This window comes from Callospermophilus lateralis, chromosome 4, assembly GCF_048772815.1.
Source record: "Callospermophilus lateralis isolate mCalLat2 chromosome 4, mCalLat2.hap1, whole genome shotgun sequence".
Classification (NCBI taxonomy): Eukaryota; Metazoa; Chordata; class Mammalia; order Rodentia; family Sciuridae; genus Callospermophilus; species Callospermophilus lateralis.
In genome coordinates, this window is record NC_135308.1 from 41,205,682 (window position 1) to 41,220,716 (window position 15,035).

Sequence of the window (15,035 nt, forward strand, 5' to 3'; positions counted from 1 at the left end):
CCTTCTGGTCTGGGTCAGACCTGATTGATAATGGCTAGGGTCCTTAACATATACATGGGGAACTCAGGAGTCTGCTGTGGCTGAACTTGTCCAGGATCATCTTGTTTGAGTGAACTCTCTCTTCCCAGAGGGGTATGACAGGGGCACAGAGGACAGAGTGAAAAAAAAGGGGTGAAAGGTCCTTAAGGCCTACATTCAGAAGTGGAGTACCTTACTTGCACTATTTTCTACTGCCCAAAGTCAATCACAAACAAGGCCAGCTCACTTGAAATAATGGGGACAGTCTCCACATAAAGAAAAGAAAATCCAGAAAGTCACATTTTGAGATTTGTGGACACAAAGATAATAACTGAGCATTTAGAAGAGTAATCTACCAGGTCATGTGATTTGCTCTGCCTTTTCGGTGGAGGGGAATATTTCTCGTCATGTTGTCTCTCTGGTTATGTTACTTACTCTGATCAATGTGCTCTGAACAGACATGTTCCATGTCTCTTCCTCTTTAAGAGCCACTGTGCATTATCCTTCATTCATCCTTTGGATTATTTCTCTTGACCACAAAATCTGGGCTCTGATGGTAGCTGCTAATTAGATGGAGTGCTGGTATTAAAAGACACATGGAGCAGTTCTGCAAACAGATTGTATCCACTAATCTATAATAAACCTCTCTTATTCATTGTAGGTCACTTTGGTTTGTTTTTATTTTGTTACTGTTTTTTTTTTTTTGTAAACGACAAAGCAACCTACCTCTCAAGCTTTCATAAAAGTGTTATTTGAAGCTTTATGTCCCTAAGCATTTTCTCAACCAACATATATTAAAAGAAAAACTACCTTCAATTGCACCCTTTCTTCATATTATAAGGTGTCCTCACATAGAAAATATTAGAAATCTGTTTCCCAAGGTGACTTGTCCCTTGAGAAGCTGAAATATAATATGATATGAGCCACCCATCTGGCGTCTCCTCCTGACATAAATTATCTATTTATGAATTTCATGTTTCTTTCTACCAGTACTTTCAGGACTACTGAAGCCTTGTTGAGAAAGGAGCTTGCTGCCCTTTGAATCAGAATGATAAATTCTACCTTGGAGAATAAAAGATGAAAGTAGAAGAAGGCCATCAAAAAGGCAAATAACTTTTATTAAAGAGAGTTGAGAATGTGGAATGAGGCTACGAGGTAAACAATGACAGATGTCTTAAAAATGGAAACTCTGAAAATTCTGCTTCTTTGTTTTGTTATATCGTGTGTACAAAGTCTTTTCTTTGTTCTCCACCAGGAGGAAATAGTTATGAATGAAGGTATAACTGACAGTTTCCTATCTTGAATTCACAGAAAGTATATAGTTTCAAGCAATGGTTTTTGATGGTGGCTTTTAGAAAGGAGAAAAAACAAACACAACAATTGCTGGAGTTATTTAAAAATAGTAAGTTTTTTACAGGAGTCTCTCCTGGTTTGAATATTGAATCTGGAAGTTTAGGTATCAGGAAAAGAAAGTTTTCTAGTATTTCCACATTTTAAAACTGATTTTTTTCCCACAAATGTTTAGAGACAACCTTGTGATGTTAGAAAGGAATAAAAGAGAGAGACAGAAATGTTATAACAAATATAGAGAGCATGCGGAAAGTTTGTAAGGAAAAGAACAAATTTGTACAATTCTCTCCCATCACCTGTTTCCTGCTCTATCATCCTGACTTGAAACAAGAAAACCTATAACAGGAACTAGCCTGAAATCCATTATGGGTTCAATTTAAAGTGAAATGAGACTCTGAAAGGCAGCCTGTTGAGATATGTTTATTTTATAGAGTTGGGCAAGGTTGATTTAAAATTCTCTAGCAGGATCCTGAGGGCTCTGTATAATTCTGTGAAAAAAAAAATATGAGGGTAATACACATCTCGTTCAGGATTGCTACAAATTCATGTATTTATGGACTTCAAGACATTTGTAATCCCCAGTGATATGAGTTTCTAGTAATGAAGAAGAATCTATTGAAAATCTGTAAGGTACTAACCCTATCCCCATAAGCTGTAGTCAAATTACCTTTCAGCATCAGTTTTACATATAGCAAAGTATCCTTTGAAAAGAAAATAGTTATTTATATATATGATTCACTGAGACTCTTCATTTTTGTCCCATTTGAACAACCTCCTAGTGACAAAAAACAATAAAAAGAGAATACTAAAATTTATATAAACATTAGAATTTTACCCCTTATGAAGAAAGGTGTAAGTTAGTTACAACCAACTCAGCTTTGCTACAGGGACATATACCCCAAATGTTCTCAATTAAAATGAAATCTTTTTCTACTGCACATCACATATGAGGGTTTGAAGGGGGTTCTTTCTACTCTACATGGTTCTTTGTGGACACTGGCTATCAGAGGCTTTGTCTGACATCAGGGATATGTCACCCCTGTTCCTCTGGCATGAGATAACACAATGGAAAAAATGTTGTTCTGGAAATTAAATGCTTTGGACAGGCAGTAATGTTTCATATATACTTGTCACCCATCAGGCAGAGCCAGCAATATAGTCCCAACTAAGAGAAATCTCAAAATTAGAATTTTCTGCTTACCTAGAAAACAAATAAAAACAAAAAGATCAATGTCAGTGAAAATTTTTAATATCTCAAGCATTTCAATTTTTTTTAAGAAATTGCTGAGTATCTTCATGAGGATAACATTGTATCTGACACTGTAATGTATATAGATATAAGCAAGGTGCAGTCACTGACTAGATAAAATATTCAATCTTATTGGCATATTTACACAATCATAATAATGTAGAATTGATATCATATTAAATTTGTCATTGACTAACATTTTATTGAGATCAAAAATACAATTATAATGTAAAGTAATATTTACTTGTTTAATAGCTTTACTGCTGCAAATATCCTGAAACATCTGTTTGACTATAAGAGACAGATTTAGTCTCTGATGATTTTACTGAGAAATATTGCTTATAAAATAAGATGACAAATACAGGAAGAATAAAGTATGTTAAAATCACGTGTCTATACAATATTAGTATATTGAGTGATTTTATGAATCACCTTGTTTATAATTTTTCTGACCTGCATTATTTAATACATTTAAGGAATATGAATATCTATTTTTAAAATTTCTCTGAGTTATATTTCTTTATTCAGTTTTTTATTACCAAATCCTCTAAAGATGATTTAAAACAATGGCTTTAGAGATAGCCAAATGAATATATAGTTCTGGTAGATCCATAGAATAAAAATCAAATCATCCAGAAGAGAGAATTCAATAATTTTTTTTCTTGAAATTATTTTCTTCTGTTGTGGTTTGGGGATGTCTTTAGTAAAATGATTATTTTTAAATTAGACTGCCAAAACTGGTGGCTACCTAACAATTGTATTTCTATGTTTTCACATTGTCAGAATTAATTGCTTTATGCCTTATATACCAGTTTATGAAAAATGTTAGGTTATCTAATATCTCTCAATTTTTCAAACAGATAATTTACATCAGCAAGTAGTATTATGAACCTGATCAGGCAATATGTTGCTTTATTTTTCAATTCCAGTTTAAATAGCCTCTTCACATATTTCTCCAATACCATCCTAGTACACATCACTCTTTTGTGGATGCTATCCCTTCCTCCTAAATTATTCATTCTACTAGATTTTTCAGGGCTAACTTTACTGTACTTCAAATTGGCAAAACAAATTTCTCCTTTTTCTTGGTATGCTTTTTGTTTGTTTGTTTATTGTTGAACTTATTTAGTGAATGTTGAAGCTTTATGATGGAATTGACCAAATTCACTTGATAGCTAATTGCACACTCAGGTTTTAGCACATGTTTGGCATGTAATATTCATTAAATAATTGTAAATTCATAATTAAGAAATTAAACCCAGAAAGATGGTGATATCACCAGTGGGCATCAATGGGGCCAGTTAATGTATAAAAAGGGTGTAAAATTTCAGGTTAGTATTGAAGGATGCATAGAAATATGAAAGATAAATAAAATAGACAATAAAGAAATAAAGATAACAAAGGAAGAAGTTACTAAGAAGAAAGACCTTGTCCTCTCAAGTCACATGTAAGATAATTCTTATTGGGAGAGCACAAAGAGTATCAACATAAGGCTTCAAGTTTAAGAGTCCAGGATTAAGCTGCTCTGTAGGACTGTATCATTCCACAAAATAGACACTATACAAAAATTCCTTGAGAGACATGAATTACTAAAACTGACAAACGAAGAAAGAAAAACCTGAAGAGTTCTGTATCTATTAAAGAACTCGAACTTTTAGTTGAAATTGTTGCATAAAGAAACTTTCGACCTAGATGAATTCTTCATTAATGATACCAAACATTGTGGACAGAATTATATTCTATGCAAACTTTGTCAGAAAATAAAGAAAGAAAAAAACAGAGAATCATAGCAATATTATTGATACCAAAACCATAAAAAAATATTATATGGAAGATAAACTATGCAATAATATTCCTCATAAAAGCAGAAACAAAAGTCATTAATAAAATATTATAAATCAAAATTAATGGTATATTAAAAAATGCCACACATGTTTATAGGTGGTTCATCCCAGAAATGTGAGTTTGGCACTCATAAAGTAATCAGTCAATTAGATTTATAATTTTAACAAAATAAAGAATATAAATTACGTGCTTTTTTCAAGATATGAAGAAAAATTATTTGAAAATATTCATTTGACAGTCATGACTTTTAAATAATATTTTAAAAACTAGAACTCAAGGAGAGGTGAATTTTCTCAGCCTAACAAAAGGCATCTATTTAAAAAGCTCCTACTAACACATACCTAACAATGAACCACTGAAGTTTTCTATGACTAGGAATAGACACCTTATTCTACCATATCTATTTAGCATTTTATTGGAGGTCCTATGCAATACAATAAAGCAAGGTGACAAAAGGCATGGAGGTTATAGGTATGGAGGTTGTATTCAATTAAAATCAAAATAATAATGCCCAATTTTAATATATTATAAATCAAAATGCAACTTTCTCTGCAAAATAGCCTTTCTGTGTTTGGTGATACTGCTGAATAGAAAGTTTCTATTTAGTTTAATTTCTACTGACTTAATTCTTTAACTCATCCAATACATGCAAGACAGTATTACAGGTACATGATCCTGGGGATTTTCTTGGTACATTAAAGGTCTTTCTTGAAGAAGGGATGATGATGTGATTATAGTTCAGATAGTGATCAAGGTTTTGCTTATATCATATCAAGTTTGCAATATTAGCCTATGTATGTATAAAGAAAAGGGGGTGGCTATTAAGATATGTTTCCTGGTCTCAGGTAGGACGCGTCAGCTGCTGTTATCTTTACACCCAGCCAGTCTGAATGTTGCCCTGAGGCATCAGATTTTGTCTTTTCATTCTTCAGCAGAAATCTTTGCAGGAGTTAGCACAGATTTGCCATAATTCAAAATGAACCACTCATACTGGATCTGCAATGAATCATCTGTCTGCCAACCACATTAGTAATAATAGCTAATGCTTACTCTGTTCATATTATGCACAGGATGTTCTTAAAAATAGACAAGGGGCTGGGATTGTAGCTCGGTGGTGGAGCCTTGCCTCATGTGAGGCACTGGGTTCAATCCTCAGCATCATATAAAAATAAATAAATAAAATAAAAGTATTGTGTCCATCTACAACAAAAAATATTAAAAAACAAATAGACTGAATAATTAAATGAAGCCCCTCCTATACTAATGAAGTGGATTTTATATTTTCTACAGTTTTTCCAAGAGTATTTAAGTAGTAGGCAAATTTTAATTTTTAAACATAAATGACCTTGAGACTATAGATAGAATGATGGCAAAATAATAGAAATATCTATTTTATTCCTAATACTCAAATCAATAAATAATTTTCCATTATTTATTTATGTCCAGAGTACTAATTTAAGATGAAATGTGGGTGAGAATTGATTCACTAAAATAGGCTTCCCTTAGACTCAAATTTGTCTGAAAGTTAGTCTGAAACAGAATGCATTCTAGAAGTAATAATTCTTAAAATGGTTACTTATCTTTAACATATGGCTTCACTTAAAGTTATTTACTTTTATTTATTTATTGGAAGCATCCTTACATGATAATATTTGTTTAATGCTGGACAGTCTATAACATTTTCTTTAATACTTTTGAATAAATTTTTAATCAGTATGGTTTACTGATTAAAATTACTGTTTTAAAACTTACTAATTAACATATGCTTATTTAGCACTGACCCTATTCATCTCAATAGAGATACATGATAAATAAGATTGATTTTCATAAAACATTTGTCAAGAGAGAACTAAAAAAATAGGTGAAAATAATGATGGTAATTAAAAATAAAAGGCTGCAGAGAAGAGATTGGTACTGTGGCACAAAATTATAGTCTCAGCTACCCAGGAAGCTAAAGTGTGAGTATCCCTTGAGCCCAGGATTTGAGGCCAGACTGGGCAACCAATATAGCAAGACCACATCTCCAAATCAAAAGTATAATAGAGAAATTATAAGAAAATAGAAAAAAAAATTGAATGCTATTTTGTCAAGATATTATAAACTTCGAAAAAAATGATTCTAAGCTAAGCATACTTTCAAAATAATTAGCTTGAATAGATTTATAACCAGTAAGGAATTTTATTATATTTTAATCTATCAAAATAATGATTTAGATGATATGTAATTTCATCAAAATACAAACAAAAAGAAAATTTCTACAAACATAAAATCAGCATTATATGTAAAACTTCTCTAGAGAAAATAAAAATAGAGAGCCTTTTACTATTGTTTATTGAGGAATGCATAATTTTGTATGAAATTTAGACCAGGATGAGATAATCAGGCACATTCATTAACATTGTTGCCAAACAACTCTTTGACTTTATTCAATAAGGATTTCACTTTTGGGGAAATACATTTTCATAGTTCTTAAAATTATAAATTCATTTATCTGGTTTTTGAAAAAATCATTTACCTAATTCCTCAATTTAGCAAATTGAAGGAAGAACACCATAATACCACTTCAACAAATGGATAAGTAACATTTGAAAAAAATCCAATGCTACTTCATATTTTAAATAATTCATAAACTGTAAATAAAATCTACATAAACACATAAATATCTGCCATAATTTTGTAACTAATATCAAATTTTAGTAGAACATTCTAAGCATTTTTCAAAAACAAAAAATGTTCATTATCATGAATTCTATTCAACATTTCATTTGTTGAATAAAAATTATAAATATAAGAAAAATTTAAAATATTTAAAGAGAACACTAACCATTAATCACAGATTAAATAATTGCATACATGGGATACCACAAGTATTTAAAGAAAAAATATTATAAATGATTAGACAATTCACCAACTGGCTGATTAAAAATTAATATATAGCTGAACGTGGTGACACATGCCTGTAAGACTAGTATGTTAGTCAGTTTTTTGTCACTGACCAAAATCTTTGACAAGAACAACTTAGAGGAGGACACGTTTATTTGGGGCTCAGTTTCAGAGGTTCAGTCTATGGCTGGTCAATGCCATTGCTCTTGGCCTTAGAGGAAGCAGAACAGCATGGTGGAAGCAGTTGATGGAGGAAAGCTGCTCTATTCAGGGAAGTCAGGAAGAAGAGGAAGAGAGACACTTGGGACAAGACATAGTCCCTAGGCACACACATTCCAATGACCTATTTTCTCCAGCTATGTCCTACCTGCTTACAATTGCCACCCAGTAGTCCATTCAAATTATTAATCCATCCAATGAATTAATCCACAGATAAGATTCACCATTGCCTAAAAGTCCTGCCTTTGAAACTTGTTTATTGGTGATCATGCTTCCAATACATGAACTTTTAGGAACATTCCAGATTCAGACCATAACATCCAGTTATGCTGGAGGCTGAGACAGGATAATTATAAATTCAAGGTCAGCTTATGGAATTTACAGTGACCCTGTCTCAAATAAATAAATTAATTAAAGGATACGAAATGTAGCTCAGTGATAGACCACTTGCCTAGCATGCACTGAACTGTGGATTCAATCCATGGTACAGCAATAATAATAATAAATAATAATAATAATATACAAAAATGACATTCTCTAGGTCAACGAGCTAAACTTTTTTGTTCATGACATACTATCAAAATATTACTTACAGAGGGGTGTGGTGGTGGATGCCTATAATCCCAGCTTCTTGGGAGGTGAAGGCAGGAGGATCACAAATTCAAAGCCAGTTTCAGCAAAAGTAAGGTGCTAAGCAACTCAGTGAGACCCTGTCTCTAAATAAAATACAAAATAGGTCTGGGGATGTGGCTCAGTGGTTGAGTGCCCCTGAGTCCAATCCCTTGTATGCTCCCTAAAAAAGATATTACTTACAGGAAGTAATTTGGACCAGCTAGGCATGATGGCATTTGCCTGTAATCCCAGCTGCTCAGGAGGCAGGGGATTAGGATTTTTAAGGCTAGCCAGAGCAATTTAGAAAGACTCTGTCTTGAAATGTTAAGGAAGATAAATTAATTAATTAATAATGTAGTCTAGTCATGCATGTGCACCTGTTTAAAAACCTACTGCTAAAAATATACCTGTTGATTAAAATATTCAATAGTCTCAACTAGACATGGTGGCATGTGCTTGTAATCTGGCAACACAGAAGGCTGAAGCAGGAGGATCACAAGTTTAAGGCCAACCTCAGCAATTTAGCAAAACCCTCTCTCATAATAAAAAATATTTTAAAAAAGACTAGGTGTTATAGTTTAGATATTAGGTGTCCTTCAGAAGCTCATAGGTGAGATGATTCAAGAAATTTTAGAGATGAAATAATTGTGTTATAAAATGTTTAAACTAATTAGCACACTAATCCCCTGTGGGGATTAATTAGATGGTAACAGTAGGCATGAAGGGTGTGGCTGGAACAGGTGGGTTCCTGGGGCCAGCCTTTGTTTGGGTTTCTATTTTGTCCAGGTTGAGCAGAGTGCTCTCTCTGCTTCCTGGTACTGTATCCAAGTTGTTTTCCTCTACCATCCTCTACCACCATGATGTTCTTTCTGCTTCACCCCAAGCCCTCAGGAATGCAGCTGGCTGTTTATAGACTGAGACCTCTGAAACCATGAGCCCCAAATAAATTTTTCCTCTTTAAAATTGTCTTGTCAGATTTTTTTGGTCGCAGCAATATAAAAGCTGACTAACACACTCCGAACGTAACTCCGAATGTAGGATGTCCTGGGGTCCAAACCCCATTGACCAAAAAAAAAAAAAAAAAATTAAGGGTCTCAATTAAAATCCCAGCAGGGACTTTGAGAAGCTTGCCAAGATAATCATGGTGCTAAAGATATGAACCAAAGTGGGGGATGTGATATGCTAGTAGTGATTATGTACGTTTGTAAATGAAGTTTGTAAAATGTAATATGAAATTCTCCTATAGAGTTCAAAAACACATATACCTGATGTCTTTACATCAAAACTCTAGAAAAACTGTTGTCGTCCAAAATTGTTGATGACAGGAGACATCATCAAAATGCCCATTAAAACTTTACATTTAATAGCCACAAAACCTAGAAAAAATTCGAATTACCATCATTGAAAATAAATTAATTATTTTACTGTATCAAAATTACCTAAGGTGAAAATGTTTAAGAAAGGAATTGAGGTATCGCCCTTCTTTAGCCAGTATGGCTATATTAAAACAACAAGATATGCTAGAGGAATAAATGAAGCATGGTATCATTTACATAAAATTTATAAACAGAAAACTTCACTACGTATTTAGAGGTAAATGTATATGTAATAAATCTGCTGTGAGAAATATGCAAAAGAGTAACACTAAATTTAAATTATATTAACCATTGTGGGTGAAAAAAGAATAATATTTGGGGGTGCAGAGGTTTTAAGGTAATGTTTTAGTGCTCAGTCACTAAATCTGGATATTAGGTTGATAGGTTTTTATTGGTTTCTTCTTTATACTTTAAATGTATGTTACATATTATTTTGTATATCTGAAATATTAAGTTATAAAACAACTTACAAAGAAAACAGAATGGCCCATTAGAAGTCAGGTTGGTGTAGGAGTAGCCTGAAGTCGGGGGTGGGTACATTTAAGCACAGATATTGGGCCATTGAGAAAACAGAGGTAGCAAATCATAAGAACTTGGGGATAAAAAAATGTGTGTATCTTTTTTTTTTTAGAGCATTTCCTTTCATATGACTAGAATTATCTCTTAGAAATGAGTACCTGAAATTGGAGTCTTCACACAGTCTCCTGTCTAGTAGGGTATTCTCTTATTTCTTTATATTTAACACAAAAAGAAGTGCTTTTGAAGGAGAGATATAACATCTAAAATCATCTCAGTCAGGGAATTTTAAATAGCTATTGAGTCCACCCAAGGCAATAGGCAGGACAAGAAAATTGCAAGGAAGATCATCTTTCTACTGTGAATATTTTTTCCACCCTCCCTTTTTACTTAACTTGTCCACAATTTATCTGAATAGAGAATATTAAAACTCCAGGGGTCTTGGATTCTTTTATTGAAAAGGCAAAGAATTTCAAAATTGTATTTAAAATTTAGCTTCATGCGTGGATTTTCATGAAGGAAGGTAAAAATGCAAATTTCAGTAACCATTGCAAATTGTTGTTTTATGTATTGCTAAACATAAGCTGGAAGATTTAAGTAACATAATAAATTTAAATTTAAGCAAATTTAAATTCACCGGTGATTCCTTGTTGATTATCTCTGCTGCCTGTAGCTTTATTTCATTTTTCAATAAAGAATGAAGAGAAATATCTCAGACTTTGGTAAAGCTATTTGGGTTTTATGCTTGCAATGTTTTGAAAGACTAAGTAAAACATTGCCTGAAAGAAATTCCTTTCTCTCTGTTATAACTGGATGCTTCTACATGCAGCTTGTAAGTAGGCCATAAGGCTTTGAAATATATATATATATATTTTAAAAACAATATAAAAACTTGAATTTATGTTTGCTAATTTTCTCCCAGATTATAGCATTAAACTGTGTTCCTGTAACTATTGGGTGACATGTGACTATTATTGCTGTGGCTCTGGTCCAGAACACTCGCCATGAATTTCAGAGAATAAATATTTCTCACTTTCAAGTTTCAACTGGTGAACTGTTTTTTGAATAGTCAGAAAATATTTGGTTTTGCATCTTCTTTTACTTGAATTTTTTAAAAACTATCCCTAGATATTCATGCATGCCAGGACTATTAAGTAAAGTACCCAGCATTTGTGGACTCATGGTGAACAAGTAGAACCTCGTTCGTTCCTTATAATCATATAAAACGAACACTTCCGTTTGCAGAACAGCATGATGTAGGAGTCCATCAACCATTGTGTTTCTTGGAGACAAGGAAAATGTGGTTTCAGCTAAATTAACCTTTCCTTAAAACAAAACTAAATTTTTTTCTAGTGGATAATCACAAAATGGATAACTTCTATGACTCAGGATACATATCACTGCTGATAACAGTTATTTGTTTTCTTACTTTTAATTAATTATACTGTCAAGAAGTTTTACAAACTCTTTGAGTAATGCTTGTGAATTAACTAAATGAAAAAGTCTACATTGCAACATTAATCCTCCCAAACTATAATCATAGTATTATATTTACTGTTTGATAAAAAAAATGACAACTATAAATAGGTAGAACTTTCCAAGATACCCAGGTTTGTTGAGACATGTTTTCCTTATAGTTTACATTGCTAATATGCATACAGAGTAACAACAGCAACACAAAAAAATTTTTAATCTAAGTTTATAATATGTAATTTTTCTAAGTAGGAAGAAGTATTAGATTTCTCTCGCTAGAAATAATTAGTAGTCTGCTTAATGGCCTACTGCTTATGCATGCAAAGTGGGTTGCTTAAATTAAATACATTCATATAGAAATAATTATGTTTGACAAAAGTCCATAACCATTTTATTGATAATTACTGAGGAAAATATATATGTTTTATGATCTAAGTATATTATTAAGATAATATTTATTTAAGTTCTTCAAGCTTCTATCTTCTCATCAAATACTAGTAATTAATTTTGGAGGTTAGTAGTTACTGGTTTCTCTTTAGTATTTATAAGACATTTGTAATCTTTATTGCAATGTGTCCTTGATAAAATGGTTAAAATTTGGCTAATATAATAAAACTCTGAAGAATTTTTCATAAAGCACAGAAATCAAAATGGTTTCAATTCATTTGGAAGATGATTATTTAAAACTGCTCTTGTATGCATCAAAATATTTAAGAGAAATTAAAACTTTGAGAAATCTATTTTCAAAGCTAGTGATTGAAATAGCACATGGAAATCCCAATGATTTGGAAAAATGTTGAAAGCCTGAGAATTTATGCCATTTTATGCCAAGGGGGAAAATTTTCTCTAACTATAGGCTACCTAACTCCCTACTATGTGTTGGTTGGATGACATGTTTCACCTTTGCACAGAGGAAAAGCTAATTTATATTTTATGTAGCTATAACAAAATATTCTACAAAATAGAGCAGAATACGTAGGTCAAATTTTTCCTTTTAAATGTTCATCATGGTTGCCACATGGTGTAGTACCTACCAAAACAGATTTTTCATTAGCTTTTATGTTATGGCAGGATCAGAGACTGAACCGTTTGGTGTAGGCACAGGATAAGTGTGTCCTGAATTAAAAACTTTATTATCAGCTATCTCCCATATTTTAGTCACCATCTATTGTGTACATTGAGTTTCAATGAAATTAAAAATACTCCCTTTTCTGTGTGTCTTAGAGATCCCTTCCATAAAGTTATTATTGTTATTGAATTTCTGTTCCAGCAATGAATTGCCAGAAACACAATCAAAAAAGTAGAATATATGAACATAAAATTGACAAAAGCAAAAGAAATGAGAATAAAGGAGATTATCATTATTTTTGTTGATGTATTTTTTTTCCTCAGACATTTTTAGATATTTCTTCTCTGCCTCAGAGTTGTTAGAATATGACTGGTAGTTTTTTGTTATTATTTTCACTTTTTCTTATATTTTATTCTCTATTATCAAAGCTTGCATTATTGATGAGACAATTTTAGCTATTATCTATTTCTCTCAGAATGAGAAATTTCATTCAAGAAATGATTATGTGAGCTTTAAAATTTTGTAAATAATGTTTTCAGGAGGTAGATTTGAAATTGGAGAATATTATGTCCCAGCTTTGACAATTTGGCAATTAATCTTTCTAGCTATCAGATCCTTACTTAACATGTGGTTATAAATATTATGAGTTCTACAAACCTAGCACAGTACCTGGCATGAGATAAACCACATGATAGACATTAGCTGTTATGAGTATTATATTTATTGCATATAGTTGAAAAGACAAATGTCTGTGATTAAAGAGCATGATGTAAAAAAATCAATAAAAATTTATATCCAAAAGAAAAGCTCCTTCCCTATTGATAACCAGGGTGAATTCAATGGTATTGGGTTTTTCTCATCCACCATTTCATGAGCATCACTACTCAAGCATGCAGTGTTAGAAAGAGGAACACATTCCCAAATACAGAGGGGATATTCTTGCTTTGTTAATTTGCTAGTACCTGAGCAGCTCTGCTGGAACTACCCAACAAGTCCAAAAGATTCATTTTTGATATAAGAAAGATATAAGAAAGCATTTGCCCATTGCTTTTGTGAAAGGTAAAAAATATTGTGCATGCCTGTGGGTGACCTTGGGCCTGTGTTAAAGAGAATGTTCATACCACTGGGCAGTTCAAATTCTAAATCTGGAATAGAGAGTCTTCTTACCACTGGGCAGTTCAAATTCTAAATCTGGAATAGAGTCAAGATCTATTTTTATCAACCTCTATTGAACTACTCATAAAGTATCAATAATGACATTTGAGATTTTGCCACCTACTCATCCACTGTACCACTGCAGTCTTGGCACAAGAAGCTTCTGAAAACAAGAGTAGAATAATAAGGGATAACCAGAGAATGCACAAATTCCAAGTGTTTCATCAATTCCTTGTACTGAAGAATTTTCCTTCACTACCCAGAATGCTTTGAGAGAGATCTAAAGCAGGCTTAAGAGGTCAAAATGAAACATAACCATTCATAGCACCCTGTGATTTGGGATGAGATACAAGAGAATTCTCCAGAACTCAATTTAAAGTGAGGTCACATTAACATTTAATGCACCTCTCATTCATCCTCATTCCTCTCCCTCCCTCACCCTTTCTGAGATGAGGTCTCCAGGAGCAAGTGAATTAGACAAAACAATTCTGATGTCAACTCCTTGTGCTTCTCTGCCAGAATAGCTTTGATGTCCACAGTTCATGTCCAGTGGCTAGCACTTCTGTCTCAGTCATGGTGAGCCAGACTGCTTTGCTGCCCTCTTGGAACCAACCCTTCCCCTGTTGAAATACCCTGGCTTTGATCTGCTCTGAAAAGTGTAACTGTAGTTTTCTGAATAAAATTGGCAGGATGCAACAGGGGAATGCTCCCTACTATTTTGGAGTTAAATTTTTCAAAATTGTATCACTTTTGTTCAATAATTTTGAAATCAAATTTTTGGAAATTTTCCTTAAGTCCCTTATATGCATACTAGGGTGAAGTCAAAGTCATGGTTAAAACAAACAAAACAAACAAACAAAAACAATCTGCGAGGATTCTTGTTTCTCCTTATGATTACGAAGAGTTTGGTTTTAAATTAAGGTTACTGTGCTTTGAAACTTCTTTCAAAATTCATTAGCCAGAAATTTCTCTTGGGAGACTTTCAGTATGTAACTATACTTCATCAGGATAGCCCATTAGTTCTCAGACAGAATCCCAGATAGCTGAACCCCAAGTAATGGTGCAGGTGCACCATTCTATATGAAAAGAATTCCATTGGTCTAATCCCATTGGATTTCCAAATATGTCCAGTCTACCTAGCATCCCATTATTGTGCAGGTAAGGACAATCAAGACCATATTTTTGATACATTCACAAATGAACCTATTTCAGTTATCCTTCTTATCAATATCATCCTATTAATTTCTGATGTCCTGCTATTTGAGAGCCA